We start from the raw sequence: 24,464 nt of genomic DNA on the forward strand, positions 1-24,464 counted from the left end.
TAAACGTCTCACTCGGGCCAAAGACTCGGGATAACCCCTTATCAGGCCAAGCCCTTTGAAGTATACGTCGAAAAGCCTATCCCACCATAATGGCTCAGGTTATCAAAATCCCATGTGGGTGCCCACACGAGATCACGCGACACCAGATCATACGAGTCTACTTGTATGTTCCTCTGGTTAGGTGACATTGCGTTTCTCCTTTCTCTATATTGGACGCGGCGTAGTCTAATAAGGCGGAGAGTTGTTTGGAAAGTTGTGGAAATTTCGGTTATATTTAGAGAAAATCTCGCCAATATTTTTGTAAATTCAAATTATAGTTGCTAAACTTCAAAATTTTAGATGTCCTAAAAGTTTTTAATGGTGTTGAATCCATTTCCACTATCAAAAACACTATTCAAATACTGCCTCTACAAGATTTTTGAAATATCTTTACCCAAATTCCAGTGATTTTTGACATTCCTCAACCTCGTCGGAAGCTGGTAAAATTTTGTCTGTATATTGGAAACTTGGCAAAAACATTTTGGAAACTTCGCGCAACCTCACCCCAGGCGTTCTTCTAGCTGTGTAATCCCCATTTCATTCACTCCATGCATTCAGTGGTAAGGCTGGGCCACTTGCTGAACATAATAGCAATCTGAAAGGTAATTCACATGTTGGGTATTTTTGATGGGGAAAATACCAAAAACCAAATAAACAAACACACAGAGACAATGCTCTGTTTCTTTTGCTCCAAGATCTTTTGTGCACACAGAAGACTTAAAAGAAATTTCACTGAGAGACAGAGTATTTCACCACCATTAAAGCATTCTATTCATTAAAACCTGATGCAAAGATTTACCACTGTAAAATCCCTTTTTATATTCACTGGTGTGAAAAACAACTTACTGCTGTAATAAAAAGATTTACATAAGTTTACTGCTGTGAAAAGAAATTTACACAGAGTTACAAAAATCGCTCCACCATTTCCTTTCTGCACTGCTGTGCAAAACCACACATGGTTTTTGCTATTCCAAAAATTACATCACCTGGTTCTTCTCATTTTACACACTGCTGTGTGATTTTCTTTTACTGCTCCGTCATTCTTTTTCACTGCTGTGAAGAATAATTTTTTTGTTCCTCCCGTGTGCAATACATAACATTTTTTTTAAAAGTCAAAACAAAAAACATTAAACTTATTACATACGATTTCCTATTTAATACATGCCGTATATAAATATATATAAAAACATATATTATAACATGCCCATGCTCATATTAAAAGAGCCTCACCAAAATCTTGTACCAATCATTAAATTCTTTTACCTACGGCGGTCAACCATAAACCTTTTACTCCACGCAAAACATTGAATTGATGTGGGTTCGTATGCAGCTCCAGGTGATCAACGGCGGAGAACACGGGAGCAAATCCAACGGTGGAGAACAATATCGGAAGACCAACAAGTGCTGAAAGTTAACCTCCGAGATTCTTACGTTGCGTTACGTCAGGGGTCAACCACGCGTCAGCTCCATATTTTCTCGGAGCTCCTTCCCGGATTATTCCTTCGTCGGCAAATAGCTCCGAGAAAATCCGGTGAACGGTTTCTGGCTTGGTTCACGGTTTTTCTTGGTCTGCGTTGAAATTAGATTTCAACACTCCCCTTTAATTTCAACAGCTGGGCATTCAGTCATACCCAGACACTTTCTCAAAAATTCAAAGCTCTTCTGATCCAGCGGCTTTGTCAAGATGTCCACAACCTGTTCTTGAGTCCTGCAATGTTCCAAGACAATTTCTCCATTGTTCACCAATTCTCTGATGTAGTGAAACCTTGTATCAATGTGTTTCGTTCTCTTATGAAACACTGAATTCTTTGACAATGCAATAGCTGAGCTATTGTCACAAAAAATCACTGTCGCTTCTGCCTGCTCTTGGCCTAAGCTTCTCAACATTCTTCTCATCCACACTGCCTGACAAGCTGCTGCTGTCGCTGCCACATATTCAGCCTCTGCTGTAGACAATGCTACAATGGACTGCTTCTTAGAAGCCCATGAAATGGCTCCTGAACCCATATGAAAAACATAACCGGAAGTGCTCTTCCGATCATCTACACTTCCAGCCCAATCGCTATCTGTGTATCCAACCAAATCTGAATGTTCTGAGGCATGATATAAAATTCCAAACATTTTGGTGCCTTTGACATACCTCAAAATTCTCTTTGCTGCCTGCCAATGTGCCTCCTTCGGCCTCTCCATGAACCTGGAAATTAAACTAACAGCATACATTAAATCAGGCCTAGTTGCTGTTAAATACATAAGACTGCCCACAATGCTTTTGTACAGGCTAGGATCAAAATCCTTGCTGCTGTCCTCTCTGCTGAGCTTTAATCCCATCACTGTGGGAGTGATTGCTGCCTTGCATTCTTGCATGTTAAATCTGCTCAAAACTTGATTTACATATCTTGCTTGAGATATAAAAATTCCTTTTTCATTTTGATCTACTTCTATGCCTAAGAAGTATCTCAACAAACCCATGTCAGTCATTTCAAATTCATCTTTCATGACTGATTTAAAATTCTCAATGAGCTGATCATCATTACCTGTGAAAATCACATCATCAACATATAAGACAACAATTAAAATCTTACCATCCTTTTCCTTGATGTAGACTGTGGGTTCTCCTTCACATTTGTCAAATTCATTATCCAATAGATATGAATCTATCCTGCTGTACCATGCTCTTGGCGCTTGCTTCAGCCCATAAAGAGCTTTCTTCAATTTGCACACTTTGTGCTCTTCACCTTTCTTCTCATATCCGAGAGGCTGTTCCACATAGACCTCTTCCTTTAACACTCCATTTAGGAATGCTGATTTCACATCCATTTGGTAGACTTTCCATTTGTTTTGTGCTGCTATGGACAGCACTGCTCTCACGGTTTCCATTCGTGCAACCGGTGCGAAAGTCTCCTCATAATCTCTCCCATACTGCTGCTTGTAGCCTTTGACAACCAGCCTTGCTTTATGCCTTTCAATCTTGCCTTCAGCATTGCTCTTGGTCTTGTAGACCCATTTCACACCAATGACTTCTTTGCCTTTTGGTAACTCAACCAAATCCCATGTTTTGTTTCTCTCTATGGCATTGATTTCCTCATCCATAGCTTCTATCCATTTCCTATCTTTAATAGCTTCTTCAAAATGAATAGGATCATCAACATGACAAAACAAGGCAAATAAGGAATTCATTCCTTCTTCATAAATTTCACTTAGATTTCTAAACTTCTTACCTCTTTCACTTGGTGTGCAAGTGCTTGAAGATGCACTTGAATTTCCTCCTTGTGGTGTGCTTGGAGAAGCACCCTCATTTATCCTCAATGGTGTACCTTGCTGTCCTTGTGTTGTCCTCAATGGTGTCCCTTGCTGTCCTTGTGTTGGCGCTGCTGTTTGGGGATTCATTTCAGCCACTTCCTCTTCATCTTCATCATGAGACAAACAGCTCTTGACATTCACTGTTTTCTCTATGCTTCCATCCCAAGCTTCCTCTTCAATGAATTGAACATCCCTGCTGACAAAAAACTTCTTGGTAGATGGGATATACAACCTGTATGCCTTGGATTCCTCACTGTATCCAATGAAAAGACATTTCTCCCCTTTGCTGTCCAACTTCCTCCTTAGCTGATCCGGAATGTGTGCATAGGCCACACACCCAAAAACTCTCATGTGGGTGACTCCTTGTTTTCTCCCACTCCATGCCTCTTCTGGCACCTTGTTCATGACTGCTTTTGTAGGACACCTGTTCAATATATAAACTGCACAATGTACAGCTTCAGCCCAATACTCATTTGGCAAATGCTTTGCCTTCAACATGCTCCTTGCCATCTCCATGATGGTCCTGTTCTTCCTTTCAGCAACTCCATTTTGCTGCGGAGTGTACCTTGCTGTAAACTGTTTGTGAATTCCATTTTCTCTACAAAATCTTAGGAATTCCTTGGAGATATACTCACCTCCTCTATCAGTTCTCAAAACTTTTATATGCAGCCCGCTTTGGTTTTCAACAAATGCTTTGAAGTTTTGGAATTTCTCAAAGACTTCACTTTTGTTCTTGAGGAAATATATCCAAGTCTTTCTTGTAAAATCATCAATGAATGTCAAGAAATATAGGCTACCAGCTAATGATGGAGCTTGCATTGGTCCACACAAATCTGAGTGGATAATCTCTAAGGGTGCCTTTGCCCTTATACTTTTCCCTGATGGAAAACTCTCTCTATGTTGTTTTCCCAAAATGCAGCCTTCACATAGGCTGTCCGGTTTCTCTATCAATGGTAATCCTCTTACCATTCCTTTCCTGCTCAACAAGTTTAGACCTCCAAAATTTAGATGCCCAAATCTCAAGTGCCACAACCAATTTTCATCCTTTGGCACGCTTTGGAAGGCCTCTTGGGTGACTGCTGCCATTTCCCTTTTGTTCTTCATGTCTGCCCTGATCCGGAGAGGGAACATCCTGTTCCTTGTCATCTTCACTTCAGCAATGCATCTTTTGCTGGGTGGTATATCCATGATGGTGCACACATCATTTTTAAAGAAAACATTGTACCCCTTATGGACAAGCTGTCCAATACTCAAGAGATTACATCTCATTCGGGGGACATAGTATACATCTGCTATCGTTTTCCTTTCTCCTTGCTTTGAAAGTATTTTTATTTCTCCTCTTCCCATAACAGACACTTTACTATCAGTTCCTAGTGTGACTTCTGATTTCACATTTTTATCTAGAGCAGAAAAGAAGGCAATGTTTCCGGTCATATGGTTGCTGCAACCTGAGTCTAAAAACCATATGTCCTCACTATGTGTTTCAGCCATGTTACAAGCTAACAGAACATTGTCTTGACTGTTGTTTTCTCTTGTAACATTTGCATTTTGTCTGCTGTTCATATCATGTTGTTTCTTTCTGCAATCACTAGCATAATGTCCATACTTTTTGCAATAATAGCATTGAACATTAGATTTATCATACCTTTGTCCTTGAGCATGATGTTGATCTCTTTGTTGGCTGCTGCCTTGGCCTTGGTTCTGATTTGGATTGCTGCCTCTTCCTTGTGCATTTGATGGGTTGTTCCTTCCTCCTCTGTTCTGGCTTCTGCCTCTTCCTCTTTTGTTTCCTCTGCCTTGACCTCTGCCTCTTCCAAAGGACATCTGGGTCTTGAAGGCTTGCTCAAGAGATGAGTTTTCATTCCTACTCAACCTCTGCTCATGTGTTATCAGTGATGCATGCAGCTCATCAACTGAATAGCTTGAGAGATCCTTTGTCTCTTCAATGGTGGTGACTATGGCATCAAACCTTGAGGGCAAGACCCTCAATATTTTCTCCACAATTCTTCTATCTTCAATGGTTTCTCCATGAGTTCTCATTTGTGTGATTACACCAATCACATGAGTGAAGAATGAGTCAATGTTATCTGACTCCTTCATGCACAGATTCTCAAAGTCCTTTCTCAGCAATTGTAGTTTTGCTGTCTTCACTCTCTCCATGCCTTGATAGGCTGTCTTGAGGGTTTGCCATGCTTCATTGGCTGTCTTAGCTGCTGCTAACCTTGGAAACATACTCTGGTCTACTGCTAGATACAACAACACACGGGCTTTTGAATCTTTCTTCCTATTGTTCTTCAGCAGATCCTTCTCTCCTTGAGTTAATGCATTGAACTCAGTTTCATCTGCTGGTTCTTCAAAGCCTTCTTCAACTATTTCCCATAAATCTTGGGAAGCAAGCAGGGCTGTCATAGTTATTGACCAGTAGTCATAGTTCTTCCCATTAAACTGTGGGAGCTGGGTGTTAAACAAACCCATACCAGTGCTTGTGCTGGCCATTCCTTGTATTCTGATCTATGCCTCTAAATCCTTGACTGTGTGTTTAAAACAGCTGACTGTTTCTTCAGCAACACAAAAAAAACTTTTGAAATACCTGAATCCTTTGATGTCTGAGTCTTCTGTCTGCCTGAGAAGTTTTGTTGCAGCTACAAACCTTCTCCCTTCAGCTTCTTTGTCTCCTTCAAAGAGCCTAAGCCTGCTCTGATACCACTGTTGGGTATTTTTAATGGGGAAAATACCAAAAACCAAATATTCAAACACACAGAGGCAATGCTCTGTTTCTTTTGCTCCAAGATCTTTTGTGCACACAGAAGACTTAAAAGAAATTTCACTGAGAGACAGAGTATTTCACCACCATTAAAGCATTCTATTCATTAAAACCTGATGCAAAGATTTACCACTGTAAAATCCCTTTTTATATTCACTGGTGTGAAAAACAACTTACTGCTGTAATAAAAAGATTTACATAAGTTTACTGCTGTGAAAAGAAATTTACACAGAGTTACAAAAATCGCTCCACCATTTCCTTTCTGCACTGCTGTGCAAAACCACACATGGTTTTTGCTATTCCAAAAATTACATCACCTGGTTCTTCTCATTTTACACACTGCTGTGTGATATTCTTTTACTGCTCCGTCATTCTTTTTCACTGCTGTGAAGAATAATTTTTTTTTGTTCCTCCCGTGTGCAATACATAACATTTTTTTTAAAAGTCAAAACAAAAAACATTAAACTTATTACATACGATTTCCTATTTAATACATGCCGTATATAAATATATATAAAAACATATATTATAACATGCCCATGCTCATATTAAAATAGCCTCACCAAAATCTTGTACCAATCATTAAATTCTTTTACCTACGGCGGTCAACCATAAACCTTTTACTCCACGCAAAACATTGAATTGATGTGGGTTCGTATGCAGCTCCAGGTGATCAACGGCGGAGAACACGGGAGCAAATCCAACGGTGGAGAACAATATCGGAAGACCAACAAGTGCTGAAAGTTAACCTCCGAGATTCTTACGTTGCGTTACGTCAGGGGTCAACCACGCGTCAGCTCCATATTTTCTCGGAGCTCCTTCCCGGATTATTCCTTCGTCGGCAAATAGCTCCGAGAAAATCCGGTGAACGGTTTCTGGCTTGGTTCACGGTTTTTCTTGGTCTGCGTTGAAATTAGATTTCAACATCACATACTCATCATCTTCTCTTTCCTTCTGTGGATTAAAGATTATGTTGTATTTACTTCATAATCGTCTTTTGTGGGCTTTTACAGGACTCATGAAATTTCTTCAATTTCAATGACATTTTTCTGATATATATATTTTTTCCGTTTTCCAATAGTTTGCGTTTGGAGACATTTAAATTTTAGAGCGCCCGTCAACAACTGTAAGTTTCTGCAGCCTATCATTTATTGTCGTATTAGGCTTTCTCCATTTATCCTATTTAAACTCAGACTTAGGTGTCTATCAAATTCGCGGTCATTCTATCTATTCTATTGGGGTTCGGGTTTCTTCGCATTCAGTTTTAATTCAGGGAAAATAAAAACTAATTCTAATACTCCTCTTTATTTTCTGTAGCTTAGTCTTCGTCAAAAAACTCTCCTTATAATTGTATGCTTGCCTTGGACAATCAGATTTCTGATGGACAATCAACCCAACATATGCTTTCAACAGTTTAATGATGTTACCAGTGGTGGCCGAGGCGAACAGCTAGGACTCCTCAATTCTGTGGCTCATAACTTGCATTTGTTTTAATGCTAATGGGTTTATCAATCTGCCTGTTGTTCACGTGCAGTTGTCTGCTCTTCTCACGGATCCCCTAAATCTCGCAAGGAACTTCTGTGAAACTTAGCATCCTACTAATATGTCTGAAATTTTCATACGTTATATCTTAGAGTAGATTTTCTTAGATTGGATCTTAGCGTAGTCCTTTCCTGGACTCCTATAGGAGTGGCCTTTCCAGTTACAGCTTATGGACACTAGAGTATTCGAATCACATTAATATATGTATATTTGATTTTGTTTTTTATTACAATTAAATGTATCTTTATTTTTGTTTTTTAATAGTTATTAGAGCCTATTTTGTTTTAAAAGATAGATACATATATTAAGTAGATTTTGACAAATTACATATTTCTTTCATACTAATTTTTTTGGCTTAATTAGATTAAATAAATTTATTTTCACACTCTATTATTAATTTTAGATTTTTTTCAATTAGATTTATTTGACTTACTTAGTACAAATTATTATTATCATGCTCACCAAATTTCAATTCCCTCAAGTAAAATGTTGAAATGTTCAAGTCATATTATTATAATGGATTTATATGTTAATTTTAAAAAACTTTGAGCCACTCTCAAGTATATATAGTCTTGTATGAAATTAGATCACAAACTTGTGAAGGCCAAACCTCCTCACTTAACCATTGGATCACATTCTCAGGACAATCTTGAAAAATATCTTACCCTTCCCTATGAACCAGATATTGTTACAATAACTTTAAATCTTAATATTAGAGTTCCTTAAACATTAATTTATTCATTAATGGCTTTTTTCTTCCTTCCCTCTCTCCTCTGCTTCCCCTTTTTCTCTCTTTATTCCTCTATCTTCCTCTCTTTTACACTTCCCCTCTCTCTCTCCTCCCCATCACACACACTCTCTCTCTCCGGCCTCCAACTATGTCATTGTCTACCTTCCTCTCTCCCCGCTCCCGCTCCCTCTCCCTCCCCATCCATCCATATGATGAAATATTTTCACTCTATGCAATGAGTACTATCTATAATATCTAAAATATTTTAAATTTTAATTTTTTATTGTGAAATGAGTTGTGTTTTTTCTAACTTGTAGTATTGGTAAGCCATGGTATTGTAACAAAAAGTGTTTATAAGCTAATAATATTGATGGTAATGTGGGGGTGGATATCCATGATTAAAAAACTTGTTATATTGTAAGTTTATTATAAGTATTCAGTTTTTGTGTGCTTATTTATTAAATTTAAATATGGTTATGGAATCATTATTAGATATTTGTGTAGTAATTTTTTATTCTTAATCTTTGTAGGTGTTATCACATTTTATTTTGAGTTTGAATTTTTTTGAAAAACAGTAACAATTTTAGTATCAGTGAATCAATTTGTAATAAACAAGGGAAATGTTGATAATGGAACTATCACCTCTTATTAAGTTCAAAAAGAGTTATTAACGGGAATACGTTGAGAATAAGAGTGTTAATGTTATCAGATATTGGTTGATAACAGGAATATCAACGCCAAAAGTAAAATTTGAATTTCGATTTTTATAATCGCGTGGACGCATTCCATGTCAGTGACACGATAATCATTGCTCGGTCATGCCACAAATGAAAGGTATGTGTTAAAAGTGAGGGTTTCTGCCGCCAAAGAGCAATGCTGTAATTTTGTAAATATCGAAGGGTAAAAAATATCATTTCACTTGTTAATCAATTATTAGGCCTGAAAATATCACTGTTTTTTACGTCATTATTTTCACAATTTTCATTTGCAAAGTTTTTTTAGTCTAGCCCTAGAGAGTTGTTCATTTCAAATTTATCGGCGGAAATACATTGTTCGATCCCCGTCTCTCATCTGCATAATTTCCAAACGGTAGGGATAATGGGGAAGAGAGGGAAGCCTTATAAAATTGAACCCAAAGGTCCTGAACTCTTGGATATTTACCCAGATATTCAGCAACAGTGCCAGTGGGCTAGGTGGTAGGAATTTTTCCACCGATTCACTGATTACCATGACAATGTGGCTCAAGAATTCGCCCAGGGGTTTGACGGTCACCGTGTGGAGGTAAGAGGGTGTTCATTCCTAGTCACAGAGGAACTAATTGCAGAGGTTACAGTGCTGCCTACGGATGGGGAAAAGGTTTTCAGAAGTCACGTTCTAGCTGGGATTGATGTCCCATTTTTCCTGAGAGCTAAGTTCAAAGACAAAAACTAGAAGGCAGGGGTGCAAAGATCCTGACTGGAGGACAAATGGCATGGGATGCTACGCATTACCCAATCATATTTCATGTGTGAAGGGTGTTTTAATTGGGTAAATCTATACCATTTTCATTTCTTAGCTCATCTAATAGGACAAGTAAGAATGAATTCCTGTTTTTATTTATTAGAAAGTCTTAACCACATTGTTGCTCGTTTTTGGGCCAGGGCAAATCCATCTCCTCATTTTATTTATAAAAGCCTTAATTAAGTTGTTAACTAATAATTAGTTAGCCAAAGCTGGCAGAACTTGAAGCCATTTCCTATTTTAGGGAGGGTTTCAACCCCAGCCCCCTAAGGCTAAACGAGGGAGGTAGAAGGGTATCAAACAGAGCAAGAAAACTCAGACACAAATTTCCTCTCAAGGAAACACCACTGAAATCCAAAACCAAAAAGAGAAGGGCATTCCCTCATCCTCTGGTCCTAAAATTTCTAAGGTTTAGTTCAGAATAATTGACAGACTTAAGAAGACACATCCTACTGTTGAAAACTATCCTGCTGAAAATATGCCTCCTTTTGTGAATTCTCCTCATGCTTAGAAGCCACCCACTAAGAGTTCCCCTAGAGAAACTCATCCACGAGAGCAGACTAAGGGAAAAGAAGTTGAAATTGAACCCCACGATGAAGAAGAACCCTCCTCCTTTCAAATTTTCAAAGGGGGTAAAAGACCTCACACCGCCTTAAAACGAATTAAGGCTGGAGATTAAGCTAAAACAAAATATTTACCTGGCCAAGCAAGTGATAGATGTGGACAATGTCCCATTAAAGGACCATATAATAAACAAAGGAAAAATTACAGGTTCTAAAAGTCATAGGCCAAGGAAACTAAAAATAAAATCCATATGGAAACCAAAAAGAGGAAGAGGTAGAGGATGGATAAGGTGGACGTTCTTTTGAAGGTGGCCATTACCCTCAGCTAGTAAGCTGATAACCATTTTTAGGGTTTTTATTATTCACTGTTAAAGTGAATTTTTTTGATCTATCATTGATCATGCACCTGTCAGCGTTCAGATACAAAATAGCACAAAGGAGAGATGACATTTTCGTTGTCAGCGAATTTTACACAAAAAAACTCTGTCATTTCCATTTTCAATGCATTCTGAAAGAAACAATTGGAGAAAGGCACTGAGAATCAATCCTTCAGCAAAAGTATCGGTTTAGGCAGATAAAGTACTGACAACGAAAGTATCAATGTATTGCAACAAGGATGACCGAGAAGAGAACATCAAAACATGAAATCGTTTTTGGAGGATGATAGGGCTGATCTACAATGAGGGAAACACAATCATGATACATTTTCTCAGCCCCATTTTCAGGATAATTTTCACCAAGATATTTTGATATTTGATATGTTTAAAAAATATATTTTCAGATGCATGTACCTAAGATATTTATATTTCTATTTTTGGATAATTGTAAGTATTTTTAAGCTACAAACATGTTTCAGTTATTGTAATGCTTATATAAGAAAGAACTGTAAAAGGAAAAAGGGTTGGAGTTTATTTGAGATATATCATCCCTTGTGTATTTTTTAATAGATCATTAATGAAAATAGTGTTCATGAGCATTTACAGAAATTCTTGTGTTGTATTTCCAAAAAACTAAGTGTATGGGATTTAGATTCATATTTTATGCTCCTGTTTCATTATTTCTCCGTAATTAATCACTTAACCTTTACACTAATTTCTTTCATCTTCCTCTAAAAGTGTCAAAGGAATTACTACTACCTTGATTTTTTGTTTTGTTGATCGAAACTTTGTTTGTATAAAACTTTATTGGATTAGACTCCATGTCCAATGGTAGTATTTTCACATAGCTCAACTAAATTTCGATTATTTTTTAATAAATCTCGCCATAAAACTTAATTGTAGGCCTTCTATTACAATGACCTTGAATAGTTAAGCTATTACAATGATCTTGAATAGTTAAGCTTTTATTGAGAGATCCCTCTCCAGGTTGAAGGGCCAGCTTTCAACCTCAAAGAGGTTCAAGGTTACCTTATAGTAATATATTGGATTTGAAACTCCGCACAACCTCACCCCAGACGTTTTTCTATCTTTATAATCAGCGCTACTCGCTATTTCATTCACTCCATGCATTTCATGAATTCCTTACATTCCCAGCGCTAAAGAGATTCAGTTGTAAGGCTGGGCCACTTGCTGAACATAATAGCAATTTGAAAGGTAATTCACATACTCATCATCTTCTCATTCTTTCTGTGGGTTAAAGATTATGTTCTATTTACTTCATAATTCTCTTCTTCGATTTCAATAACACTTTTCTAATATTTTCATTTTCATTTCGTTTTTCAAGATTTTACTTTTGGACACATTTAGAGCAGCCGTCAAACATTGTAAGTTTCTACAGCTTATCACTGATTTTGTATAAGGATTTGACCATTTATCCTATTTAAACTCAGAGTTTGGTGTCCATTAAATTCACCGCCATTTAGTTTAGTCTTTGTCAAAAGTCTCTAATAATTGTATGCTTGCTTTGGGCAATCAGATTTATCATGGACTTTCAACCCAACCGCAACAACACCACTGTTTTCTTGAGAATTGAAGATCATATTATTATTATTGTGATTCCTGATCGCCCGCAGATTAATGTTATGCGTCAAGAACGTGGTACCCTTATGTGCAGCCGTATAGAATACTTGCTAAATGTGTACGTGACCAGTCATGGGGTAATTCTCACGGCAGTCTTCTCTGTCCAGGGTCCCATTGGGTCAGAGATCTGGGGGAGTGTAGTTCTTCTCTCTGGGGTTGTGTCCGCAGCAATACTTGTCATCCTCCTCCACATATTTGGTCAACAGTTTAATGATCTTACGAGTGCCGGGAGAGGCGAACGTGGACTCATCAATTCTTTGTTTCAGAACTCATGGTGGATTGCACAGAGAACCGCATTTATTATAATGTTAATGGGGTTATCAAACTGCCTGTTATTCATTTGCAGTGGCATGCTCTTCTCACGTATCCCCTAAATCTTCCAAGGAACTTACGTGGAACTTGGCGTTGTACTATTATGTCTAAAATTTTCTGCAGTGGCATGCTCTTCTCACGTATCCCCTAAATCTTCCAAGGAACTTATGTGGAACTTGGCGTTGTACTATTATGTCTAAAATTTTCTTGGGTTAGATCTTACAAGAGATGTCTTAGATCAGATCTTAGCGTAGCTCTTTTCTCAACTCTTATAGGAGTGGCCTTTCCAGTGACATCCACACTGCAGTTTTTTATTGGAATCACATTAATATAATTAAGAGAGGATTTAACATGGAATTTCATGTTTTATAATAAAGTTATCACTAATTAAGTTATATATAATCATGTTTTATATATTATTTCATAATAAAGTTATTATTAATTAAGTTACATATAACTAGGCACATTAATTATTATTATGGTTTAGTTTAAGTATGAAATTTTTGTTTGTGGGATAAAGGACTCACCTTTTAAACCTGTGATTTTTTAAGAGGAAATAGGTTCTCTTAACCATTAGGCCCACTCAAAATGTATAATTATATATGATTATATTAATTATATTATTATTTTATTTTAAAAATGAGTAACAGTTGTGTCTTAGAATATAATGTCTTCTTCATTTATGATATTGTACTGTTTATAATTTGGTATTTTCTTGTAAATTTATATTTTTAGAAAACTGAATTAAAAAAAGGTTTAATATGAGTAAAAATGGATCCAATTTCTTCACGTGTAACATTATTTAAATGTTTTGTATAGTTATTTTTATTTTTTTAGATTTTGAGATTTTTTTATTAAGCAAAATTTCAACTTGATGACGTATGAACAACTTTACACATCATACTTGGCTGTAGAGCCTCTCGACTCAATAATGAAATGATTTATATGTATTTTTAAAAGGTGTATAAATGATATTTAGTTTAGATTTATAAAACAAAAATATAATATAAATAGAAAAATAATACTTATAATTAAATTGTTATGAGATAAATTGATATTACTAAATTTCATAATTTACATTAATGAAATTTTATAATTTATTTTTATGAATTAATATTTCTAGATTTAAATTATATTAAAAATGTTTTAAAAATAATATCTAATATTTATAAATTAGTATAAATTCATCTTATTCACGAATCTAGCAAGTTAAGAATCAAATCTTTTGAGGTGAGAATCTTTTTTAAAGTGAAAATGTTTTATTGAAATGGATATTGAAATTTCATTTAGTATGCAACATTTTTATGTCATTTTCTTCAAATTCATCTTTATCACGAAGCCAGTCAAGAGGGATCAAAATCTTTTGGGGTGCAATTTCTTAAAAATTGCAAAACTTGAAAAAAAAAATTGCAGACTCGAGATTTCATCTCCTTGTACCCTCAATATATTGGTAGTTAAAATGAGCATATATAGATACATACATAAATCATTTTTCATAGTTTAAATTGGAAAAATGTATATATGAAATTTTTATTTTAAGTCACTTTATTTCATATTGAACACTTTAATCCTCTGGCTAATTAATTTTTTTGATCAAATGGTCTGAATTAAAAAACACTGTGTATTTTAATAGTCACCACTGCATCAATTAATGAAATTGAAAGTGATAACTTCTTTTCCTATCTAAATCAAATATTTATCCACATCATTGTTTTATTAAGTTATCATTAATAATTTACTGTGACTCTTATTTATGTCCCCGTTTAAAGATGAGATAAATGAAATTAAAAATTTACCGTGAAATTTAATTGTGAAACGAATTGTTTATATTAATGTAATGTATGCATCTTGAAACTTGAAGAATAAATAACAACGTAGAGCAATAAGAACAAGGTTTCCTTCTGTAGTATTCTCATAAATGTGGCCTGGTTATATGCAACGGCTCCCCGTTCATATTTTCTCTTTCTACTCCATGCGCTCTTTCACCTGAAGTTGGTTTCAATTCCTCATATTTCACTTCCTCACAGATCTGTTTAATAATGTTATGTATCCCAAAACTCTCTGTGCATTTCATCGCTAGTGAGTAAATTATAATGGCGATGAGATCGGGCGATGAGATCGGGCGATGAGATTGGACAGAAATATAATGGTATACAGGGCTCCCCTTCTCATGGCAGCCTATGCACAATCGTTCATTCTTCCTCTCAGAGCTCATTTTATCAGAGGCTAGAAGTATCCACAATGGAAGAATTATCATTGAAAAGCGTGCGAGTATTGGCCTTACTTAACTGTGCGCAGGATGACAATAATATTATTAGGGCTAAACTGGAAATGTTGAAATTATAACTATAAGTCGTTTTGCTGCTGTAAATATGGTTGTCATAATTATTTTGACTTTAGTTTTGTAGATTTATGTGTATATTTTTTTTCTAAGTTTGGTAGATTTATACTGAAAATTATATCATTTTGATTGAGGTTGAGAATTAAACGAGTGATTTCACATCAAAGAATGGCTTAACAAAACAATCTAAAATCCAATGAACTATTTGTATAGTTTTTAGACAAATAAATTGAATATAAATTTTTCACAAATTGATCTTTGTTTTTTTAAATAAATTAAATACTTTTTACAATTTTAAAGTTGATCAGGAACCCACAAAAATTGCATAATTTTCAAAAAAAAATTATATCATTTTACCAATAAATGTTAGTTGTTTGATTTCTAAATCAACTTTTCAATTTAGATCAAACCACACATATCTTCAATTTGGATTTAATGACCGGATTTACAAGGGAACCTCACACAGTAAATCAACAAAATAATGATGAATATATGCAAAAGCAAAACAACACCCATAGAACAAAGGTCTTCCTCTTCCTTTACATGTTCATGGGGTAGAAAAAGGTCTGAAAATTTTAAGTGAAGCTTTGAGTTTTCCAATAGACCAGCATTCAACTCCAGGACTTTGGAGTATATCAATAGCTTGCCCAATGTGGTGCAATTTGAGACATATAAAAAACATATAGTATAAATGAATTTTTGTTTTTATTTTTCATTTAAATAATTATTATTTATGGTAACTATAATTATTTTACACTAGGCACCTTTCCAATGTAACAAGAAACAGTAAAAGAAAGAATTTTCAATGGTATCATTGAATGCAATAATTTCTATAAAAATGGAAAGAATAGTTATTTTACATTAGCTAAAACAGTAAAATTATTTTTAATGGTATCATTTAATGCAATAAGTTCTATAAGGATGGGAAGAAAAGTATAGTTTGGTTTTAAAATGGTTTATAACTGTTAGTCTTGCTTTAGGTTTTGCCATAGTGAGCATGGTTGAAAACATTCTGGTGTAATTTTCTATTGTTAAACTTGGATTGCTATTTATTTACGGGTTATTTTGAAAATGTGATTTCTTCTCAAACAATTTTTATGTAATTAATTTTTGTTCGTTTATATTAGGAGAAAAATTGTTGTTTAATTTTATTTTTTTTATATGATTTATTTGACATAAGTTAATTAATTAGGATTTAGTTAGAGAATTTTTGTATTATTTTGAGACAAATTTTATAATTAATATTTAGAATTTTTTTAATAAATTATTTTAAAAATTATAATTTAATTTTATGATTATAAAATTTTGGCCATATCTAATTAGTACTTAATCTTAATAATTTATATTTATCTTAATAATTTATTTTTTATCTTTAATTTTATTTATTTATTTTTCTTTTCTCTAAGCAATTCTATTAAGATTGGGTCATTCGTTCTCTCAATAATTCCATTAAGATTTTTGATTGTGCTATTTTTATTTTTAAATTAGAGAAAAAAATAGATTTTTGATTGTGTTATTTTTATTTTTAAATTAGAGAAAAAAAATATCATTAGAATGTGTTTTCATTATTTTTATTTATTTTTTATTATTTTTTTTAGCCATTTGATTTTTAATATTTTTATTTATTTATTTATTATTTATTATTCTTTTTTCTTCGCATGAAAAATACATTGTGTTTTATTAAATAAGAGTTATTAAAATAACAAATACCTTGAGCTATAATCACTCACAAATTCTGAAAACCCAAAATATTAAGGACTTCAAGATCTATGAGAGGAAAGAAGAACAACAGTGGCTACTCCACAAAAAGCACAGGCTAAACAATCCCATAAATCCTAATAAAAACAAAAGTAAATCTAGTGAAAATCTTATGAATAGTAGGACTTGAAACCCAAGTAAATCCAATGAAAACAACATCGATACATTCATATTTTGAGTAAGGGAGTTTGAGTTAAGAAAGAGGAGGAGGAGGATGCGGCTCTAGCATCTACGGGATAGCAAGGGGTTCAAAAGAGGAAGAAGAAAGATATCTCCAAGGTTAAGTGCTTCAACTGTGGGGAGATGGGAAATTATGCGTCTTAGTGCCCCAGGAAGAAAGGCAAGGGAGAAGCTTCTGACTATAAGGCAGCTCCAAAAAAGGCAGAGAAGGATGTCGAGACTGATGATGATTGTGCCATTAGTGTTCATGTACCTCTAGAGAAGAGGTGGGGAGAAATCGAGTTGTAGTTGAGAGGACTACATGTAGGGGTAGGATCCTTGAGGTGCCCAAACTCTTAGATCGCATATGGCAATAGGAGCCCCTAGCGACATTAGCATGATGACAGATGTCAGGTGGAGCAAGGTGTAATGGAGTTGCAAGGAAATACTAAAGTGCAGAACTCTGCAACAATGCAGTGAAGGCTACAGTAGTGCGAGAAGCACAAAGGTTTTTGTAGCGACACAGTGGCAGTAGTGGGAGCACAAGATTGCAGCTGAGGTAGCTTCAACATCACGAGGCTTCCAGACTGACTGAGGTGTCAGTGTTTGGGTGAAGTTAGTTACTTCTTAGTAACTAAGATGCAGTGTAGGAGTTAGCAGTGGTAGTGCTATGGGAAACATGATGCAACATGTGGAGAGGGAGCTGCAGTACAGATGTAGCAGTGGCAGTGCTATGGGTAGCATGATGTAGCATGTTGAGAGGGAGCTGCAGTACAAATGTAGCAGTGGTGGTGGAATTTTCATGGGCAAAAATACATGAAGCAACAATGTAGTGGATGTGGGGCAGTAGGCCAAGAGTCAGCACAGGTACTGATGCGGAGGATCAATGTGATGTTTCTATGGTGAAGCATTACTAGAGCACATTCCTCGCTATGAGGGAGTGTTTATTTCTGGTAGCATTAGATGTGATCTAGCCATGAAAATTGGTGGAGAGGCTAAGGAACATCAGATCTCCAAGACCTAGAAATCGTTTGGAGAAATTCCACCCGGATGAAGAGATATTAAAATAATTAATATTTGTAATGAGACCCTAAGTCTAAACTTAGGAAAATTAAAATATTAATGTGTATTAATATAATATGGGTGAGAAAGCTATAAAAAATGAGGATCAAGTGAGATATAATCTTAGCCATTGATTAGGGACTTAATCTTGGTCATTGAATTGTCAAGAGGAAAAGTAAAAGAGGAGACTTGAGGGTCAGTTGGAGATACACCAAGAGAGATCAAGAATTCGATTTCCTGGGGCTAGGTTTGTTGAGGAAATCGAGTGAGTGATCAGCTGCAGTGAGGGGCAGTTTAGCGAGGGATTTTGATCCAAGGCTGAAGAATACATATAAGAGAGGCTACAAAGTGCCGGAAGAGGCAGCGCAGAGCCTAGGAGGGTTGACGCAAAGGCTAAGGATGCCATCACAGAGGAAGGAGAGGGCCATAGAGGTTGATGCAAAAGCCATAGAGGCTGACGAAGAAGTCAAAGAGGGTTTCAGAGGCAATGCTGGGAGTGTCTGTGGGGTAGACTGGGAGCTAATCAGCTGATGCAGAGCCAAGGAAGGGTGATGCGGTTCTAGAAGAATGCTTGGAGCACCTTTTGTTGTCCAACACAAGGAAAAATCAAAGTCACTATCAAGTTGATCATCCGGTTGTTGATTTGCCAGAATATTTGTCTCCGGATAGAGGTACTATTGCCGAGGATATTCTCTGAAGGGTGAGACATTTTTGGCACCCTAGTTGTATTAAGAAATCTGCTTAATAATAAAAGCCTCATATATGTTGCACCGATTTTCCCGAATTGGGTTTTTCTGGGGATGATTGTCCAAAAATAATGGTGTCCCTTGTGTTGTCTCAGTTTATTTCATTTGTTGATCTGTATATTTGTGAAGGCTACAATTGTGTTTACTTCGATGTTTATGTTATTAAATAACTTGTTAATGTAAATAACAAGTAGGAGATAGTAAACCAGATATTGTATTAGGGGTTTTTGGCGTGTTAGATTCATAAATTTTCACATGAAAGACACTGCCTACATGGTTAAATAAGCATATGGGTAAATCTCTAGGTAACAAATTGACAAAAAACACAATTTAATTTCAATAGGAGTTTCATTCTTTGCACTCACTGTCATTTGAGGCATGTAACAACCATATCAATGGACACCACTATTTTCACGATGTCTAAGCTTTTTATTCAATCCTAAATCAAAATCATGATGCATGCCCCATTGTTCTTCAATTTTTTCCCTTGTACTTATGACGACAAGCTCAGTGAAATCATGGCACAATTCTTTAGCTTGAATCTTATGCATGATCTTGTATGTTTCATTGATATCTTCCTTGGAATGCAATCAGTGTTTCAATAACTGTTCTAGTTTATTTTGGACTAGAGAATGACTTATCAAAACCATTGGAACGTTCAGAGTACTACAAAGAAGGCAAACAACACCGCTGCATCTACATAGTGGCCATGGATTACATAAGGCCATACATTTATACCTTCTCAAATTGGCATATTAATCACAAATAGGAGAATTAGCAAAGTAAATTTTTCTATGAGGATTTTTAGATCTAAACTTCTATTCTTAGTATGGAATATTGGACAAAGAAAAAGAAGAGAAAACTAATTGCAAAAGAACTATAAAAGAAAAAATTCAAACCTAAAATAAGCTCCTCTTCTCATTGTAAGTGTTGTTTTACTACAACTACAAAATATAATATGGGTAAATCCCCAGGTAACAAATTGACCAATTTTTTTTTTAATTTCAATAGGAGCGTCATTCTTTGCACTCACTGTCATTTGAGTCATGTAACAACCATAACAATGGACACCATGATTTTCATGATGTATGAGCTTTCTATTCAATCCCAAATCAAATCCATCATGCATGTCCCATTGTTCTTCAATTTTTTCCTTGTACTTGTGACCGCAATATCAGCGAAATCAAGGCACAATTCTTCAGCTTGAATCCTACGCATGATCTTGTATGTTGCATTGATATCTTCCTTGGCATGCAATCCATGTTTCAATAACTATTCTAGTTTACTTCCTCCTAGAGAATGACTTATCAAAACCATTGGAACGTTCATAGTACCAGAAAAAAGGCAAACAACACCCCTGCATCTACATAGTGGCCATGGATTACATAAGGCCATACATCTATGCCTTCTCTAATAAGATCTCCCAAATGATTTGGAAATATTAATAATATGACCTAGTGTTCCATCTACAAACTCTGGAATTTATGACCATACTAATTCTTTTTTAATATACTTTTTTTTGCGTCCACAAGGGATTCAAACTATGTATGCCCCTCCACTCTCTAGAATGTCTTCATCTTGATTAGAAGTTAATATTTTAGTTGGCTCTCCATTTCCAGAATCCACTTTAGGAGAACATATTAGACATGTTAGAAGGTCCACTCTATAAACTTCTGGCATTTTTGCAAGTGCATTTTCAAACTCTAAAACATATTTCACCTGCATGAGAAACGGACACATGTTTCACTTTGTGGTAATCCAATTATACTCCTAGCGAAATAACCCTACTTTTATAAATTCTTTTGTGAGAAAATTGACTAAAACTATTTAGCATTGTAGAAACAGGTGAAGACAAATACAAAAAATAGAAAGCTTTTGTAATAAATTTACCTATCCACCTGTATCGGAATCACGACCAAGTTTCATATTCTCCCCTCTGACCAAGCCATGCAAACTGGCATATTAATCATAAACAGGAGAATTAGAAAAGTATTTTTTTCTATGAGGATTTTTAGATCTAACACTTCTATTCTAAATATGGAATATTGGACCAAAAAAAGAAGAGAAAACTGACTGCAAAAGAATTATAAAAGAAAAAATTCAAACCTCAAATAAGCTCCTCTTCTCATTGCAATTGTTGTTTTGCTACAATTACAAAATATAATGATTTCATTTTATGTTTGCATTCACTTACATGAAGTCATTCCCTATACCTTTATTGTTAAGAGAGAAGTTTAGTTCACACTAAATCTCCTCTAAGAATTATGTAGCCAAGTCCAATGAGGCCTAGGCATTCTCTAAAGGGTATTATCAAGGTTTGCATCACTCCCATGATAATGACAAATAGAGAGGGAGATACTCTTATCCCTCTTCCATCGTTACTTAAGCCAGGTCCTCACACTCCTAATGTTATCCTTCCTCTTCCTTACCTAGATCCTACTACTTTCTCTTTCCTTATCATTTATTTATTTTCTTTTTTGCTAACTTTTTAGCACCTATGCATGTTCATGCTGTCATAATCTATTGACATCTGGTTTCCCTCTCTAGACCCATTGAAATATTTGTTGATCATTTGTTGAAAAATCATAATACTATCTTATCTTAATTCACACCACCTTTCAAACTAATAATCTTTTCTCTACTATAGTGGTCACATTGTTTATGTAGTTTTCACCCCTAACAAAAATGTGTTTTCCCAACCAATTGGCTAGCAAAATTTTCCATACTGTTTCATAGAATTTATGATTTTCAACATGGTATTAGAGCTAAGTGTTGAGGTTTGCTGATAGTGGCTAAGAGGCCAGAAACAAAGAATGGCTTAAGGGGAGGAGGATGTTCAAGGGAGAAATCTACATTTTGATATTGCAAAGGTAAGTTTACTAGTACACTGGCACAATATGAGGGTGCCTAGTATCCCAAAGTGTATGAGACACTAAAATATTAAAAATCCTTAGCATGGATCCATTAAACAAAGAACCTAATGGATAGATCCTAAAACGATTAGAAGAAATAGATGTATCGAATCAAATGAATTGAGTTCTAGGTTTGATCAAAAGTGAATATTAAACTAGCACAGACTCATCTAACTACAGGTCTAGTTCCAATCAGTATTAAACCCAACTATTATATAGCTTGATTTTGAATATGTACGAGTTTAATGTTTAATATTTTCACCACTTGGGTACATGAAACATGCACCAAAGGTTGGAAACCTCAAGGTGCATATCAAAACTAGGTTGGCAACTTCACGGTGCATATCAAACCTAGGTTTAAAAGGGCATGTGCCAATGTCCCTACTCAATCTACCCAATGCACAATCTAGATTGAATGCACACACACAAAGTTTAACAAAATCAACCTCAACCCCACCCCAATTCGAGCATGCACCTAGGTGTATTCTAGGTCTACTTAACAAAAGGTATTTAAAAATAGATAATTAACAACAAATACATAGAGAAGAACAAGGTTTTCCCAATCAAATAAAAAATATGGTTCTAGGTTGACTATTTTCAATAGGGAATATTAAGCTACCACAAACCCAAGTCTAGTTTTGAAAAAATCTGATCCAGATATCATAAAGCTCAAGTTTGCATATATCTAAATTCCAAGTTCCAACATCTAATATGTTGACTATTTGCACACTAAAAAAACACACCAGACATTGGCAATCGTAAGGTGCACATTAGACCCAAGTTTAGAGAGGCCTATCCCAGTGTCCCTATTTAGTGTGCCTAGTAGCACCATTACACATAGAAATTTAATGGATCAGCCCTGCCTCCAATATGATTCGACAATGCAGCTAGGTCCTAGGTCTAATCAAGAGGAAACATTAAAGAATAGATAATTAGCACAGAGAAAAACTAGATATACCTAATCAAAAGAATGAGTTCTACATCTTATCAACATGGAATATTAGTATTAAACACAAATAACATGATTCTTGAATTTGTATATGTCTAACCTCCAATATTTGATACGTTGACCATTTGGTTAAACTTGAGAAATGCACCAGAGATTGCCAACCTCAAGATACATATCAAACTAAGGTCTAGATAGGCCTCTTCTAGTGTATTTATTCTGCATTCAATGCCACATTACATGAAAGTTTGAATGGATCAGCCCCACTTCCACTCGGATTATAGAATGCAACTGAGTTCTAATGAATGGAAAGGAACTAGATATTTGCAATCAAAAAGTTTTAGTTCTAGTTCTTGTCAAGAAGGAAAAGTGGCATAGGATAGGTTGGAAACAAATAGTTATGCCTAAATTGGAATGAGAAGCAAGGATAAGAAGACCAGTAAACAAAGTTCCATGTGTTTCTCTCTGGAAAACAGATTAACCTCATCTAATAGTTATCAACTATGCTCATCTTCTAAAATTTCACTCTACTAACCTCGAGACCAGTGTTATTGGAGAGGGATAAAGTTAATAAAACTTTCTCATGACAAGAGGCATTAAAGGAGAAAATGTGTCACGTGATAGGTTGGAAACAAATAATTATTCTGGTGAGATTTAACAAAGAAATTACTACAATTGTCAACAAAGAAATCATCCTGAGGTCGTAGACTCAAAGTTGACTGAAACGTATAGAGGAATACGAATGGTTGATGTGGACTCCATGTATGAAGGTGATGAGATGGCATGGCGTCATTTTCGTAGATTGTGATCAAAGAATTTATGGATGTTTTACCATTAGAAAAGCATATGTTTTATCATTGTCGTTATGATAGAGGGCATGAAGAGTTGTTATATTTTATTTGCTTGTTTATGCAGGCATGGTCATTTTGGCTTCATTTGTATCATCCAAGAATTTTTATCATCCGAGAATTTTTCATTTGTGTAATGTAAAGGAGGTTTCCCCCTCAAAGAGGCTGAGTTTTAAGTCATTTATCTATCTTTTCTATCTTTTTGTGAGCTGGTTTCATAACATTTGGTATTAGAGCTTTGGATTATAGGGTTCTGCTACTCCAAACAGGTCATTGTGGAATTTGCGCTATAAATTTTTCTCTACGATGTTTCAGAAGCTAAAACAAAAACGCATTTGAGCTGAAATCGTTCTGAACCTCGAGTCCAAATTTCAGGTCTTATCTTGCTATATTTTCAAAGATATGATCTGAGGAAGTTAGGGTTTTTGCTAGCTCTAGAATTCCATCTCAAACATATCATTGTGGAATTTTTGCTATAATTGTTTTTCTACGAAGGTTCACACTATGAAATTAAAACCCATTTGAGGTGAAATTGTGTTGAAGCTCGGGCCAATTAGATGGAATGATAATGAAGGAAGATGTGTTGATATGGTCCAAGACATTTAGGGTTTTTGTAGACTCCCAAATTGCATTCCAAATAGGTGACCTTAGGAGAATCACCCTAACGTTCTCTCTGAGCATTAGATTGAAATTGCATAAGGAGTTACAGAAAGAATATGGACTGTACATTTCTGTGTATTTATGTTAGGTCCGAAGGTCGAAATAGTGACACGTGGCAAGTCGTACAAGTTCACTTTCCTGAACCAGTCTATAATCAGGTCATCGTAGGAGATTTCGCATAACTCTTTATTAAAGAATCCAATATTGATCATACTTGTGGGGTTAGAGACTCAGAGGGATACCATAGGCCAAAATTTCTGAACT

The 24,464-nt window shown here is 35.4% G+C and overlaps 1 pseudogene; it reads right to left on the reverse strand.

Moving 5' to 3' along the window:
* Positions 1-19,492: 19,492 nt before the first annotated feature.
* LOC149255525 (putative sucrose-phosphate synthase 3 pseudogene) lies at positions 19,493-20,574 on the reverse strand (annotated as a pseudogene).
* Between the last annotated feature and the right edge of the window lie 3,890 nt (positions 20,575-24,464).

Source organism: Pinus tabuliformis, chromosome 7 (genome assembly GCF_031772625.1).
Source record: "Pinus tabuliformis cultivar Carrire ecotype Pingquan chromosome 7, CPIR1, whole genome shotgun sequence".
NCBI lineage: Eukaryota > Viridiplantae > Streptophyta > Pinopsida > Pinales > Pinaceae > Pinus > Pinus tabuliformis.